This window comes from Podarcis bocagei (assembly GCF_964188305.1).
Source record: "Podarcis bocagei genome assembly, chromosome: 6".
Lineage (NCBI taxonomy): Eukaryota > Metazoa > Chordata > Lepidosauria > Squamata > Lacertidae > Podarcis > Podarcis bocagei.
The window spans coordinates 80,035,134-80,047,728 of NC_138130.1; the positions used below are offsets into that span (position 1 = coordinate 80,035,134).

General features: G+C 42.6%; 1 protein-coding gene across 1 annotated transcript in view; it reads left to right on the forward strand.

The window, feature by feature from the left end:
• The window catches only part of STARD13 (StAR related lipid transfer domain containing 13), a 234,524-nt gene that overhangs the window by 51,436 nt on the left and 170,493 nt on the right, over positions 1-12,595 (forward strand). The window lies entirely within an intron of this gene.

A 12,595-nucleotide genomic window follows, 5' to 3' on the forward strand; every position in this document is an offset into this window, starting at 1 on the left:
CAAAAACGGAAAACCCTTTCGTCTAGTGAGTTTTCCGTCTTGCGAGGCATTCGTCTTGCGGGGCACCACTGTAGTCCACACAATCTGTACCTTGCAATAAATTGGAGAGAGATTTATATGGGGGGTGGGTAGAGGAAGATCTATAGAGAACATGAATTGCATGCAAAAGTATCTAGGAGCTCAAGAGAAGGTAAAGGTCTTCCCCATTACCTACTACCTGTTTCTTATTTTTTTACTGGAGATGCAAAGGATTAAACCTTGGACTTTCTGCATGCAAAGTGTGCATTATCCTCTCTGGGCTCTCCCCATAGCTGTCAACTTTTCCCTTTTCTTGCGAGGAATCCTATTCGGAATAAGGGAATTTCCCTTTAAAAAAGGGAAATGTTGACAGCTATGGCTCTCCCCTAGGTTCAACACCTTACTTTACTCCCTCAATTAGGCCCAGAACTGGTAATGGCTTTGATTGACCACCCAAAAAGACAGCCTCAGTGCATCTTTAGAAGATGACCAACTACCATTTGCCCCAAACAATTGGAACAGCAAGTTTTTCTTTCAGAGAGAATTTTTAAAGGAGGACATAAATTATGATAGGCACATGCAAAACATACCATTATACAAGTATTTAGGGATGCCACACTCTTGTTGAAAGCAAAACTAGCCATAGAACTGCTAGAAGTGTTTATCACTGGGGCGCGGGGACTGAAAGGAAACCAAAAGAAAATGTTAATAAGGTTATTTAAAAGCATTAGTAGTGAGACAGTGCCTGCCTTCAGACTTAAAATCTTTATATAAAAATAACACACATGGAAAAATGAATGAGGAGAAAAGAGGCAAACTTGGGCATAAAGTTCTTAAAGTTGTGCTGCCTTTTGCAGCTTGCAAACCGTTTCCTGAAAATGAACGAGTGGTTTTGGCTCAGCCTTGCAATGTCTTCCTTTGACATTCCCCAGAGAACAACAAATGTAGAACATAATGCAGATGGCGCTGTTGCATGTTGGAGACGGTCAGAAGCACAGTAGTGCAAGGTTGCCTCTCGCATGTATAACTGTCGGGTGTCTTCCAAACTCCAGCTCGGCTCAAGCCACTTGTCTTAATCAAAACGACAAACCAGAGGGCAGCGCCTTGTACTGTAGCCAAGGTCATAATCTAGAGAAGCTGTCAAGAGAAATCGGGAATTGAAATGAAGCGAAGTGAAGAGTGAGCAGTTGAGTGCAGCAGAAGGACAGGAACGTGCAAGAGAACATAGCAGGCAGTGTCATTATTTCTAGATACAGTGGTACCTCTGGTTACGTACTTAATTTGTTCCGGAGATCCATTCTTAACCTGAAACTGTTTTTAACCTGAGGTACCACTTTAGCTAATGGGGCTTCCCTCTGCCACCAAACAATTTCAGTTCTCATCCTGAAGCAGAGTTCTTAACCTGAGGTACTATTTCTGGGTTAGCGAAGTCTGTAACCTGAAGCGTATGTAACCTGAGGTACCACTGTACACACATAAACACATTATGGCTGTGCTGTAAAAATAAAGAAAAAAGTGCAAACCGGTTCCCCAAATAATATCCTGCCGTTTAAAGATCTCCTTGCTATTCATTTCTTTTAAAATATGTATTTCACTGGACTTAGTGTATCTCCCCCACTCCAGTACCGCTACTAACATTTGCATCTTTGTTTAAAGGAGCAGCTGACCTTTTATTCCCGCACCACCAATGCTCCCTTCCCTTCTTTATGTGTATCATCTGGCTACCAAAGTACAGTAGCATAGAAATTCTAGCCTCTGAACTGGTTGTTGGGAGTAAAGCAACAACGTTTGCAATAAGTTGCCTGAACCAGTTAGGGGCAATAGACAGGAAAGCGCTTTATTCTTCCCTGCTGGTTCCTTCTTAAGAAACTACCTTTGTTGGATTGGGTTTCCCACCCTCCAAACGCAAGCTTTGCTTCCATCCTCCTCCTCTTCCAGTCGGCCAGTGTTAGATATTCCTTTTGTTAACCTCATGACTCCATGATGGCCGCATGTCAGCTTGTACTCAGAACAGTTTTTGTTTTAAGTAATAAAGTTGCTTTATTGTCTCAACCAGCAGTTGTACCAGACTATTTATTTCTGAATTTGGCTGCTATACACAAACACATAAACCCGTTGTTAGCAGGAAGTAACTCTGAAAACCAGGGGTGAGGAGCTTGTGGCTGCCATCAGACCCAGCCAGCGCAGGCAAATGATAAGGTGTCAGTTCAGTTGGTTAGAACATGGTGCTGATAATGCCAAGGTCACAGGTTTGGTCCCTGTAAAGCTGCATATTTCTGCATTGCAGGGGGGGTCTGATTAGATAATCCATGGGGTCTCTCTCTTCCAACTCTATGACTCTATGATCAGGGAGTTGTAGTCCAGCAATATCTGGAGGGCCACAAGTATCCCATGGGTGCTGAAAACATATCTGTCTTCAGCTTGCTAGGAACAATCATTTTAAAAAGGTAAAGGACCCCTGACAGTTAAGTCCAGTCACGAATGACTTTGGGGTTGCGGCGCTCATCTCACTTTACTGGCCAAGGGAGCAGACGTTTGTCCGCAGTTTTTCCAGGTCGTGTGGCCAGCATAACTAAGCCGCTTCTGGCGAAACCAGAGCAGCGCATGGAAACACCCATTTATCTACTTGCACTTTGACGTGTTTTCAAACTGCTAGGTTGGCAGGAGCAGGGACCGAGCAACGGGAGCTCACCCCATTGTGGGGATTCGAACCGCCGACCTTCTGATCGGCAAGCCCAAGAGGCTCAGTGGTTTAGCCCACAGCGCCACCTGTACCCCAGAACAATCATTGGAAAATTCTTAATCTCAGGGTCGCAGGTTTTAGCCCCACATTGAGCAAAATATTCCTGCATTGTTGGGGGTTGGACTAGATGACCCTTGTTGTCCCTTCCAGCTCTAAAATTCTATGACTTCAAAACTATGGACAAGCTTTTTCCCTGAAGAAGCAAGCTGCCAAGGAGGCTGTGGTAGAAGTTCAGCATCCTTTCTTTCCTGGAAAAATGGAAGTAACAAGATGTTGAATACGATGGACTCCATGCACCCATGGGGTTGCATTTATTTTCAGGAAGATCCCCCCCCCCCCTGTGCCTTTAGTGCTGTCTGTATTGCAGAAATGTAGTAAGTGAGGAGCATTTCCTGGTGAACAGACAAGGAAAATCGTCACCTGCTTAATTTCTTCAAGCCAGGAAGTTCTTAAAAACACAAGAGCTCTCCTTGGCAGCCGTATTCCTTGCAGACAGTCATGTACTGCTCAACATGTCATTTGTTCTGCAGAAAGCTGCAATGCAAAAATGTGTAGCATCACTGCACTGTACCTCTGCAGCTGTTTTCAGTGCTGTGATACAGGATGCTCTTGACAGGCGTCTTCATATGGCACTGAGATTATGAGACTAAAGTGTAAGGCTCTCCATTGTTCATTTGGCACTGATTGAGACTAAAGTGTACGGCTCTCTGTTGTTCCTCCACCTTTAAGTGGGAATGTGCTGTCAGAAAGAGACAAAAGGCTGGTTTGCAAAAGGGATCCTAAAGGTGTTTGCACATCATTCCTGCTCTCTGGTTTGCTCAGGTGGAGTGAGGTGGGTGGGGGAATAATCCTGGCTGCTCTCCTCTTTGACTCATAATCAGCCAGTTCATCTGCTGGTCCTTGACTATATTTAACCATTGATTTGGCCACTTATTAGCATATCTATTATTCATCTTCATCTGACCTCTTTGTAAATGTTTTATAAAAGGGCATTTTAATAGTTCCTGCATCCCAGGATTAGCCCTCTTTCTAAATGCCTTGAAATGTGATGGATGTAGGGAGAATTATTTTTCTACAGGTTATACCAGTAGTTCTCCTGATTCTTATGTTGGAAGGGACCGCAAATGTCATCTAGTCCAGCCTCCTGCAATGCAGGAATCCAAGCTAAAGTAGCAGTTTGTCCCTTTGGGAAAGAAAAGAGCACTGGTCCTCTCTCAGGATTTGATGTGGGGAAGCAGGTCCTCTGCCTTAGAAGAGTGACTCGTTGCCCCCTGCCCTTAAACACTGCCTGTATACTTGTAAATAAAGGAATATTTATTTTTTAAAAACTGCCAGTCATTGCAGACAAAACTCTGCTAGATGGACCAATACTGACTTGGTATAAGGCAGCTCCCTATGTGTTATTTCTGGAGAGTCTGTTATTGTATTTTATTCCAGGAAAAGCACTCATAGACAGGTATGTTGTCTCATTTCTTTACATGTCTCTCCTTACACACTAGCTACATCGTGACACCTTTGACCTGTAAAAAGCAAGCCAGAGTACTGTTGGATAGCATCCAGGAACTTGATGACAACTTTAGCAGACTGAAATTGCTAAGGCCAATACTAATGGTTTGTTGTGTTAACACGTGAACACCTGATTTACTTTCCATGTCTTAAAAAAGAAACAATAGGCTTTATTCATCCATTTTTTGGAAGGAATAACGTAATGATCCGCCATATGCCCTATTTTTCTTAATTTTTTGTGTGTTTTTTCTGTTTTTGCTTGTGTATAATATGTTTGATTTGCAGGGTGCATGTGTGTGATGAGGAAATTACAGTATAACATCTGCACAAGTTTTCAGTTACAGATGTTATCAAGTGATCCAAAGGCACATCTAATTATCCAGGGACTCTTCTTCTTAATGTTATAGATGTATCTCATGACTCTGAAGCCTAGCGTCAAAATCAAAATATATTGGGATACATTATCATATGAGCAATATGTAGTTAATGGGAAAAGCAAGAATATCAGTGGCGGGGGGGGGGGACACTAAAATACGAACAGCTCAGCTACCCTTCCTTGCCTGCTTCCAACTAGAATGGAGCACCCAACTGGAACTGATGAGATATAATCAGATTCACAAACACCATTGAATACTTAAAAGTTTTCTAAGACAGAGACTGCTGTGAGTGCTGATGACTGCGCAACACGGTAGTCCTAGAACAGCCTTTTTGCTTCGTAGCATCCGTTCTTAACTTTGCGGGTATGTCAGAGAGGCATGGAAGGCTCTGTTTGCCCTACAAGTCCTCTATCCCTCTCCAAAAAGAATTTTGTGTCATGAGGACTTGCACTCCTGTTTACTCTGCATCCCGTGCTCTCCAAGCCCTGGTTTGGGAAGCCATGTACGCACAAAGTTAGCCATAATCCATATCTATCCTGTCATTTCTTATTAAATACTGCATTTTGACACATTTCCCCCCAAACCAGCCTCTATCCAGATTTAGAAAAAGAACGACCAAGCTGCATCTTAAGCTGGTATATGGCTATGCAGCCAAAGTCATGCAAGTGTTCTCATTTTACAGATCAGATTGTGATTCAGTGCTGGAAGAAACACTATGACCCCAAAGCCAGAGGAAGGACTAGGAACCCTTATCTTTCAGATTCTCCATATATGTAAACCAGGGGGTGGGGACTGGTTTAATTAGACCTGGCAGGGGGTCCAATTAGACCTGTCAGACTGTTGCCCACAAACTGTTGGACCCACCTGTCCAACACCTGATGTCATACATGATGTCAGGTGGGGGCAGATAGGGACATGGCTATGAAAGAGCAACCAGACACCAACCACCATTGATTTCCTATGCACTGTAAACAGCCATTAAGTCTGATAGGTGCTTCTTTATTTGACCATGCATCAAAAGAGTGTGACAACGATGGTCGTATAGCGCTACCTGGTACACATCTGTGCAAAGAGAGGGACTTGTATACAAGCCAATATTTCAAATCTACAGCAATAAGCCTGCCTCACGGTGTGCATTGTACCTAGCAACATATAAAGCAAAAAATAAAAAAATTGAGATGCTGAATCATTTGTTTGCAAAGTGCTCTAAATTTGCTTTACAAACATCATCATTCTAAACTGCGCCAGATCCATTTAAATAAAATGAATGGTTCATGTTTTTAATTCACATAGGACATACTTGGGGGAGGGGGGGTGGGAATCTAATGTTCCCTCGGAAATTGTTTTTAAATTGCCTCCAACACTTTTCAAACGCAGCAAGGATTGCCAAAATGAACTGGTACCTTTTGCTCCTGGGAGAAGCAACTGAGCGAGTGAATGATTTTTATAGCACTCTGCAATGCAGACAAACATAGCTTTAGAACTTCTATAGCAAAGCTGAACGACCTTCTGTGCTTTTCATCAGCGTTTCTATTCTAGGCAGGCACTGCAACGGCCATCTCAATTGTTTTGTGGGATTATATACGTTTTAAGTGATTGAAGTGGTGCATTTGAAAGCAGACTAAAGACTTCCTGAATCTCTTTTGTTGTTGTTGTTTAGTCGTTTAGTCGTGTCCAACTCTTCGTGACCCCATGGACCAGAGCACGCCAGGCACTTCTGTCTTCCACTGCCTCCCGCAGTTTGGTCAGACTCATGTTTGTAGCTTTGAAGACACTATCCAACCATCTCGTCCTCTGTCGTCCCCTTCTCCTTGTGCCCTCCATCTTTCCCAACATCAGGGTCTTTTCCAGGGAATCTTCTCTTCTCATGAGGTGGCCAAAGTATTGGAGCCTCAGCTTCACGATCTGTCCTTCCAGTGAGCACTCAGGGCTGATTTCCTTAAGAATGGATAGGTTTGATCTTCTTGCAGTCCATGGGACTCTCAAGAGTCTCCTCCAGCACCATAATTCAAAAGCATCAATTCTTCGGCGATCAGCCTTCTTGATGGTCCAGCTCTCACTTCCATACATCACTACTGGGAAAACCATAGCTAGGTGATGTCTCTACTTTTTAAGATGCTGTCTAGGTTTGTCATTGCTTTCCTCCCAAGAAGCAGGCGTCTCTTAATTTCGTGGCTGCTGTCACCATCTGCAGTGATCATGGAGCCCAAGAAAGTAAAATCTCTCACTGCCTCCATTTTCCCCCCTTCTATTTGCCAGGAGGTGATGGGACCAGTGGCCATGGTCTTCGTTTTTTTGATGTTGAGCTTCAGACCATATTTTGCGCTCTCCTCTTTCACCCTCAATAAAAGGTTCTTTAATTCCTCCTTACTTTCTGCCATCAAGGCTGTGTCATCTGCATATCTGAGGTTGTTGATATTTCTTCCAGCAATCTTAATTCCGGCTTGGGATTCATCCAGCCCAGCCTTTCGCATGATGAATTCTGCATATAAGTTAAATAAGCAGGGAGACAAAATACAGCCTTGTCGTACTCCTTTCCCAATTTTGAACCAATCAGTTGTTCCATATCCAGTTCTAACTGTAGCTTCTTGTCCCACATAGAGATTTCTCAGGAGACAGATGAGGTGATCAGGCACTCCCATTTCTTTAAGAACTTGCCATAGTTTGCTGTGGTCGACACAGTCAAAGGCTTTTGCATAGTCAATGAAGCAGAAGTAGATGTCTTTCTGAAACTCTCTAGCTTTCTCCATAATCCAGCACATGTTTGCAATTTGGTCTCTGGTTCCTCTGCCCCTTCGAAATCCAGCTTGCACTTCCGGGAGTTCTCGGTCCACATACTGCTTGAGCCTTCCTTGTAGAATTTTAAGCATAACCTTGCTAGCGTGTGAAATGAGTGCAATTGTGTGGTAGTTGGAGCATTCTTTAGCACTGCCCTTCTTTGGGATTGGGATGTAGACTGATCTTCTCCAATCCTCTGGCCACTGCTGAGTTTTCCAAACTTGCTGGCATATTGAGTGTAGCACCTTAACAGCATCATCTTTTAAAATTTTAAATAGTTCAGCTGGAATACCATCACTTCCACTGGCCTTGTTATTTGCAGTGCTTTCTAAGGCTCATTTGACTTCACTCTCCAGGATGTCTGGCTCAAGGTCAGCAACCACACTACCTGGGGTGTACGAGACATCCATATCTTTCTGGTATAATTCCTCTGTGTATTCTTGCCACCTCTTCTTGATGTCTTCTGCTTCTGTTAGGTCCTTACCACTTTTGTCCTTTATTATGGTAATCTTTGAACGAAATGTTCCTTTCATATCTCCAATTTTCTTGAACAGATCTCTGGTTCTTCCCATTCTGTTGTTTTCCTCTATTTCTTTGCATTGCTCGTTTAAGAAGGCCTTCTTATCTCTCCTTGCTATTTTTTGGAAATCTGCATTCAATTTCCTGTATCTTTCTCTATCTCCCTCGCATTTTGCTTGCCTTCTCTCCTCTGCTATTTGTAAGGCCTCATTGGACAGCCACTTTGCTTTCTTGCATTTCCTTTTCATTGGGATAGTTTTCGTTGCTGCCTCCTGTATAATGTTGCGAGCCTCCACCCATAGTTCTTCAGGCACTCTGTCCAGCAAATCTAAATCCTTAAACCTGTTCCTCACTTCCACTGTGTATTCATAAGGGATATGATTTAGATTGTATCTTACCGGCCCAGTGGTTTTTCCTACTTTCTTCAGTTTAAGCTTGAATTTTGCTATAAGAAGCTGATGATCTGAGCCACAATCAGCTCCAGGTCTTGTTTTTGCTGACTGTATTGAGCTTCTCCATCTTTGGCTGCAGAGAATATAATCAATCTGATTTCGATGCTGCCCATCTGGTGATGTCCACGTGTAGAGTCGTCTCTTGTGTTGTTGGAAAAGCGTGTTTGTGATGACCAGCTTGTTCTTTTGACAGAACTCTATTAGCCTTTGCCCTGCTTCGTTTTGCTCTCCAAGTCCAAACTTGCCAGTTGTTCCTTTTATCTCTTGATTCCCTACTTTAGCATTCCAATCCCCTATAATGAGAAGAACATCCTTCTTTGGTGTCACTTCTATAAGGTGTTGTAAGTCTTCATAGAATTGGTCAATTTCAGTTTCTTCAGCACCAGTAGTTGGTGCATAAACTTGGATTACTGTTATGTTAAAAGGTCTGCCTTGGATTCGTATCGAGATCATTCTATCATTTTTGAGAATGCATCCCAGTACAGCTTTCGCCACTCTTTTGTTGACTATGAGGGCCACTCCATTTCTTTTGCGGGTTTCTTGCCCACATAGTAGATATGATGGCCATCCAAACTGAATTCGCCCATTCCCGTCCATTTTAGTTCACTGATGCCCAGGATGTCAATATTTATTCTTGCCATCTCATTTTTGACCACATCCAACTTACCCAGGTTCATGGTTCTTACATTCCAGGTTCCTATGCAATATTTTTCTTTACAGCATTGGACTTTCCTTTCGCTTCCATGCATATCTGTAACTGAGCGTCCTTTCGGCTTTGGCCCAGCCGCTTCATCAGCTCTGGATCTACTTGTACTTGTCCTCCGCTCTTCCCCAGTAGCATGTTGGACGCCTTCCGACCTGAGGGGCTCATCTTCCAGCGTCATAACTTTTATATGCCTGTTGTCTTCATCCATGGAGTTTTCTTGGCAGGGATACTGGAGTGGCTTGCCGGTTCCTCCTCCAGGTGGATCACGTTTGGTCAAAATTCTCCACTATGACCTGTTCATCTTGGGTGCCCTGCTCGGCATAGTTCATAGCTTCTCTGAGTTCTTCAAGCCCCTTCGCCAGGGCAAGGCAGTGATCCATGAAGGGGAATCTCTTTGGGTATCCCTTTTTTGCAAGGTTGATATTCCTAGGGATGGCAGCTATTGCAAACAAGATAACCAAGAAGAAAGCAAGGAGGAACTTGTGTAGTGATTTTGCATCTTATTGAGTTTAACCAAAATGTGAGGCAAATATCTTCAATCATTGCTACTTTATCTGCTAATACATCCAGATGGTGTCAGATCTATCTGGCCAGGCAGTCTTAATTGTCAGATACACCTCCTGTATTAAACCTCGTGTTTTCCTGATTTAAATCGTGTCCCAAAACTGCTGTTAGCCACGGGGAAACCTATGAGTTCCAGGGGTTTCCACCCTTTTGGGGTCTGTGTGAATATCTGGAATTTTATATTTCTGATTATATATGATTATATATTTTGATTATATGCTGATATATATCATTATATATTTTGTGGTTTCATATTTTGATTTTGTTCTGTGAACCACCCTGAGACCTCCAGTTATAGGGTGGTATATAAAATAATAATAGTAATAGTAATAATAATAATAATAATAATAATAATAATAATAATAATAATAATAATAATATTGAAAGAATGCCATGGCCCCATCTCCTCATTACACACCCATGAGAGATATCAAGAAAGCACACACACTTTGTTTTTCTATGAGGTTTGGGTAAAAGTGGAATCTAGCAGAATTACAACAGATCCTCTGGAATTTGCATGATTATACATTCTAAAACTGCTGTCAAATAAAAGCTTATATTAGTAGACTGCACAGAGGTGGGCGGAATCATAGGTGCTCTACTTGACAGCACCACAAAAACATCAATCGGAAGCATACCTGGTAATGATTTTTACGTGGGACAACAACCAAACCATCAACAAATCGCACAACTCATCTGTGGGCATCTGGAAAGCTCTGAATCTGTGATTTTTACAGTTCTGTGATTTGAAGTTGGCAGGAGAAGACCCATTTTAAATGATGCAATTTCAAGAGGTTCAGTTTTATGGGATTCAGCTTACATGCATGGCTTGTATATCACCTTCTCTCCCTCCGAATCCTGTGTCACCCTACTTTCTCCCTCCGGCTGCTCCCTCCGGCTGTCAGGTCACTTCCATCTCAGCCTAACTCAATCACTTTCCCAATCACTGCTCAGGAGTCTTGAAAAGAGAAAACTGCTCTTCCAGCTTTCTCCTTTGGCTCTATGTACTTAGAGGCTTTGTGGGCACCAGCAGAATTCAGGGGCACCACTGATCTCATGGGCACCAGGTTGGCAACCAGAGATTTGGTACTCAGACTTTGGCAAACCTAGGAAATAAGAGTATTGGCTTGAGACAATTTTATACAAAGCTAAGAGAAACAACTGTTATTTTCTTATTCAGGTAAATCAGGAGTAACTCAGCTGTGGTCAGAGCTTCCAAATCTCAGCAAGAAAGAAAACGGAATTAAGAATTTTAAAATTTGCTTGGCTGCTGCTTATTTTTTTAACTGCCATAAGCAAATTAGACAGTGCAACCCTATACACATTTATTTGAAAGTAAGACCTTTTGGACTCAGTGAGATTTGCTTCTGAGTAAATAAACATATATAGGGACACGGGTGGCACTGTGGTCTAAACCACAGAGCCTAGGGCTTGCTGATCAGAAGGTCAGCAGTTCAAATCCCCGCGACGGTGTGAGCGCCCGTTGGTCAGTCCCAGCTCCTGCCCACCTAGCAGTTTGAAAGCACATCAGAGTGCAAGTAGATAAATAGGTACCGCTCTGGCAGGAAGGTACGGCGTTTCTGTGCCCTGCTCTGGTTCACCAGAAGCGGCTAAGTCATGCTGGCCACATGACCCGGAAGCTGTCTGCAGACAAATGCCAGCTCCCTCGGCCTATATAACGAGATGAGCGCTGCAACCCGAGTTGTCCGCGACTGGACCTAATGGTCAGGGGTACCTTTACCTTTAAATAAACATATTATTGCAATATAATAATATATTTACTACTGTTGGTACTCTTAGCACTGTTTTGACATGTCCTGTAAAAGCACTAAATCTAAATTCTTGTGTGTGCCATTATTAGTCATATTTGCAGATGCTGTCAGGTTTTTCCCCACTCAGTTGGGGTCATGCTCATTCATAGTTTCTATGGCTCAGGCTGATGCTTTCCATTCAGCTTAGATAAATTGCTGTCCTAGTGTTCCACGAGTGCCATTTCCTATAAGACATTATTTCTATAAATTACTTTTCATCTGTCAGGTTTTGTGTTCCCATTTGGAATTGGTCAAGAGACATAACTGTATTTTTTGTTGGTACAATTTCACAAAAAGAACCAGAAATCGTAGGAGGCAGAGCTGGATGATGGGGGCTGACACACGCTCAAAGAGAACAAAGACAACTGTGGCACATATTTATGTAATTTCAAAACTGCTTGTTCTGCGTCAATATTTCCATGGAAATTTTAAAATCACAAGCCTTATTATGACAAAATAAAACCCCAACAGTTTATCCATGGAACTATCAGGGCTTTTTATCAGCCAGAACTCAATGAAACTCAGTTCCGGCATCTCTCAGGTAGACGCCATTGCCATTCTAAGAGAACAAGGGAGGTGTTCATGGTGAGTTCTGGCCCCCTCTTTTTCTAGAAAAATACCACTGGGTACTATGGAAGTTGAAGGTGATCAGATCACTCTATTAGCCACATCACTCAAACATTGTAGAGCAGACCATAAAAACGAGTGTGCCTAATGTGCAGTAAATCATTCAGAGAAGACATCTTGATTTAAAATAAAAAATAAAAAATCAGAGCCCCTAATACTTGAGAAGACAACTTGATTTAAAATAAAAAATCAGAGCCCCTAATACTTGAGAAATGTTTCACATTCCTAGGCACCAGATATTATAGGTGCCAGCCCCGTGAAGGGACAAAAAGGTTAGTGTTCTCAGGCGCTAGCATCAAATGTTTTGAGTGCTCAGGGATTTACCTACATAAGGAGACATTGAGAACGCTGTGTTATTGGAAGAACTAACATCACCAAATTCCACACACATGAGCTCTAGCCATTTCACCTGTACACTTGTATATACAGTCTGCCTCACAATATTCAACTGTATTGTCCCTCAGCATTTTAAAGTTGGCTCTTTTTTTATCTGA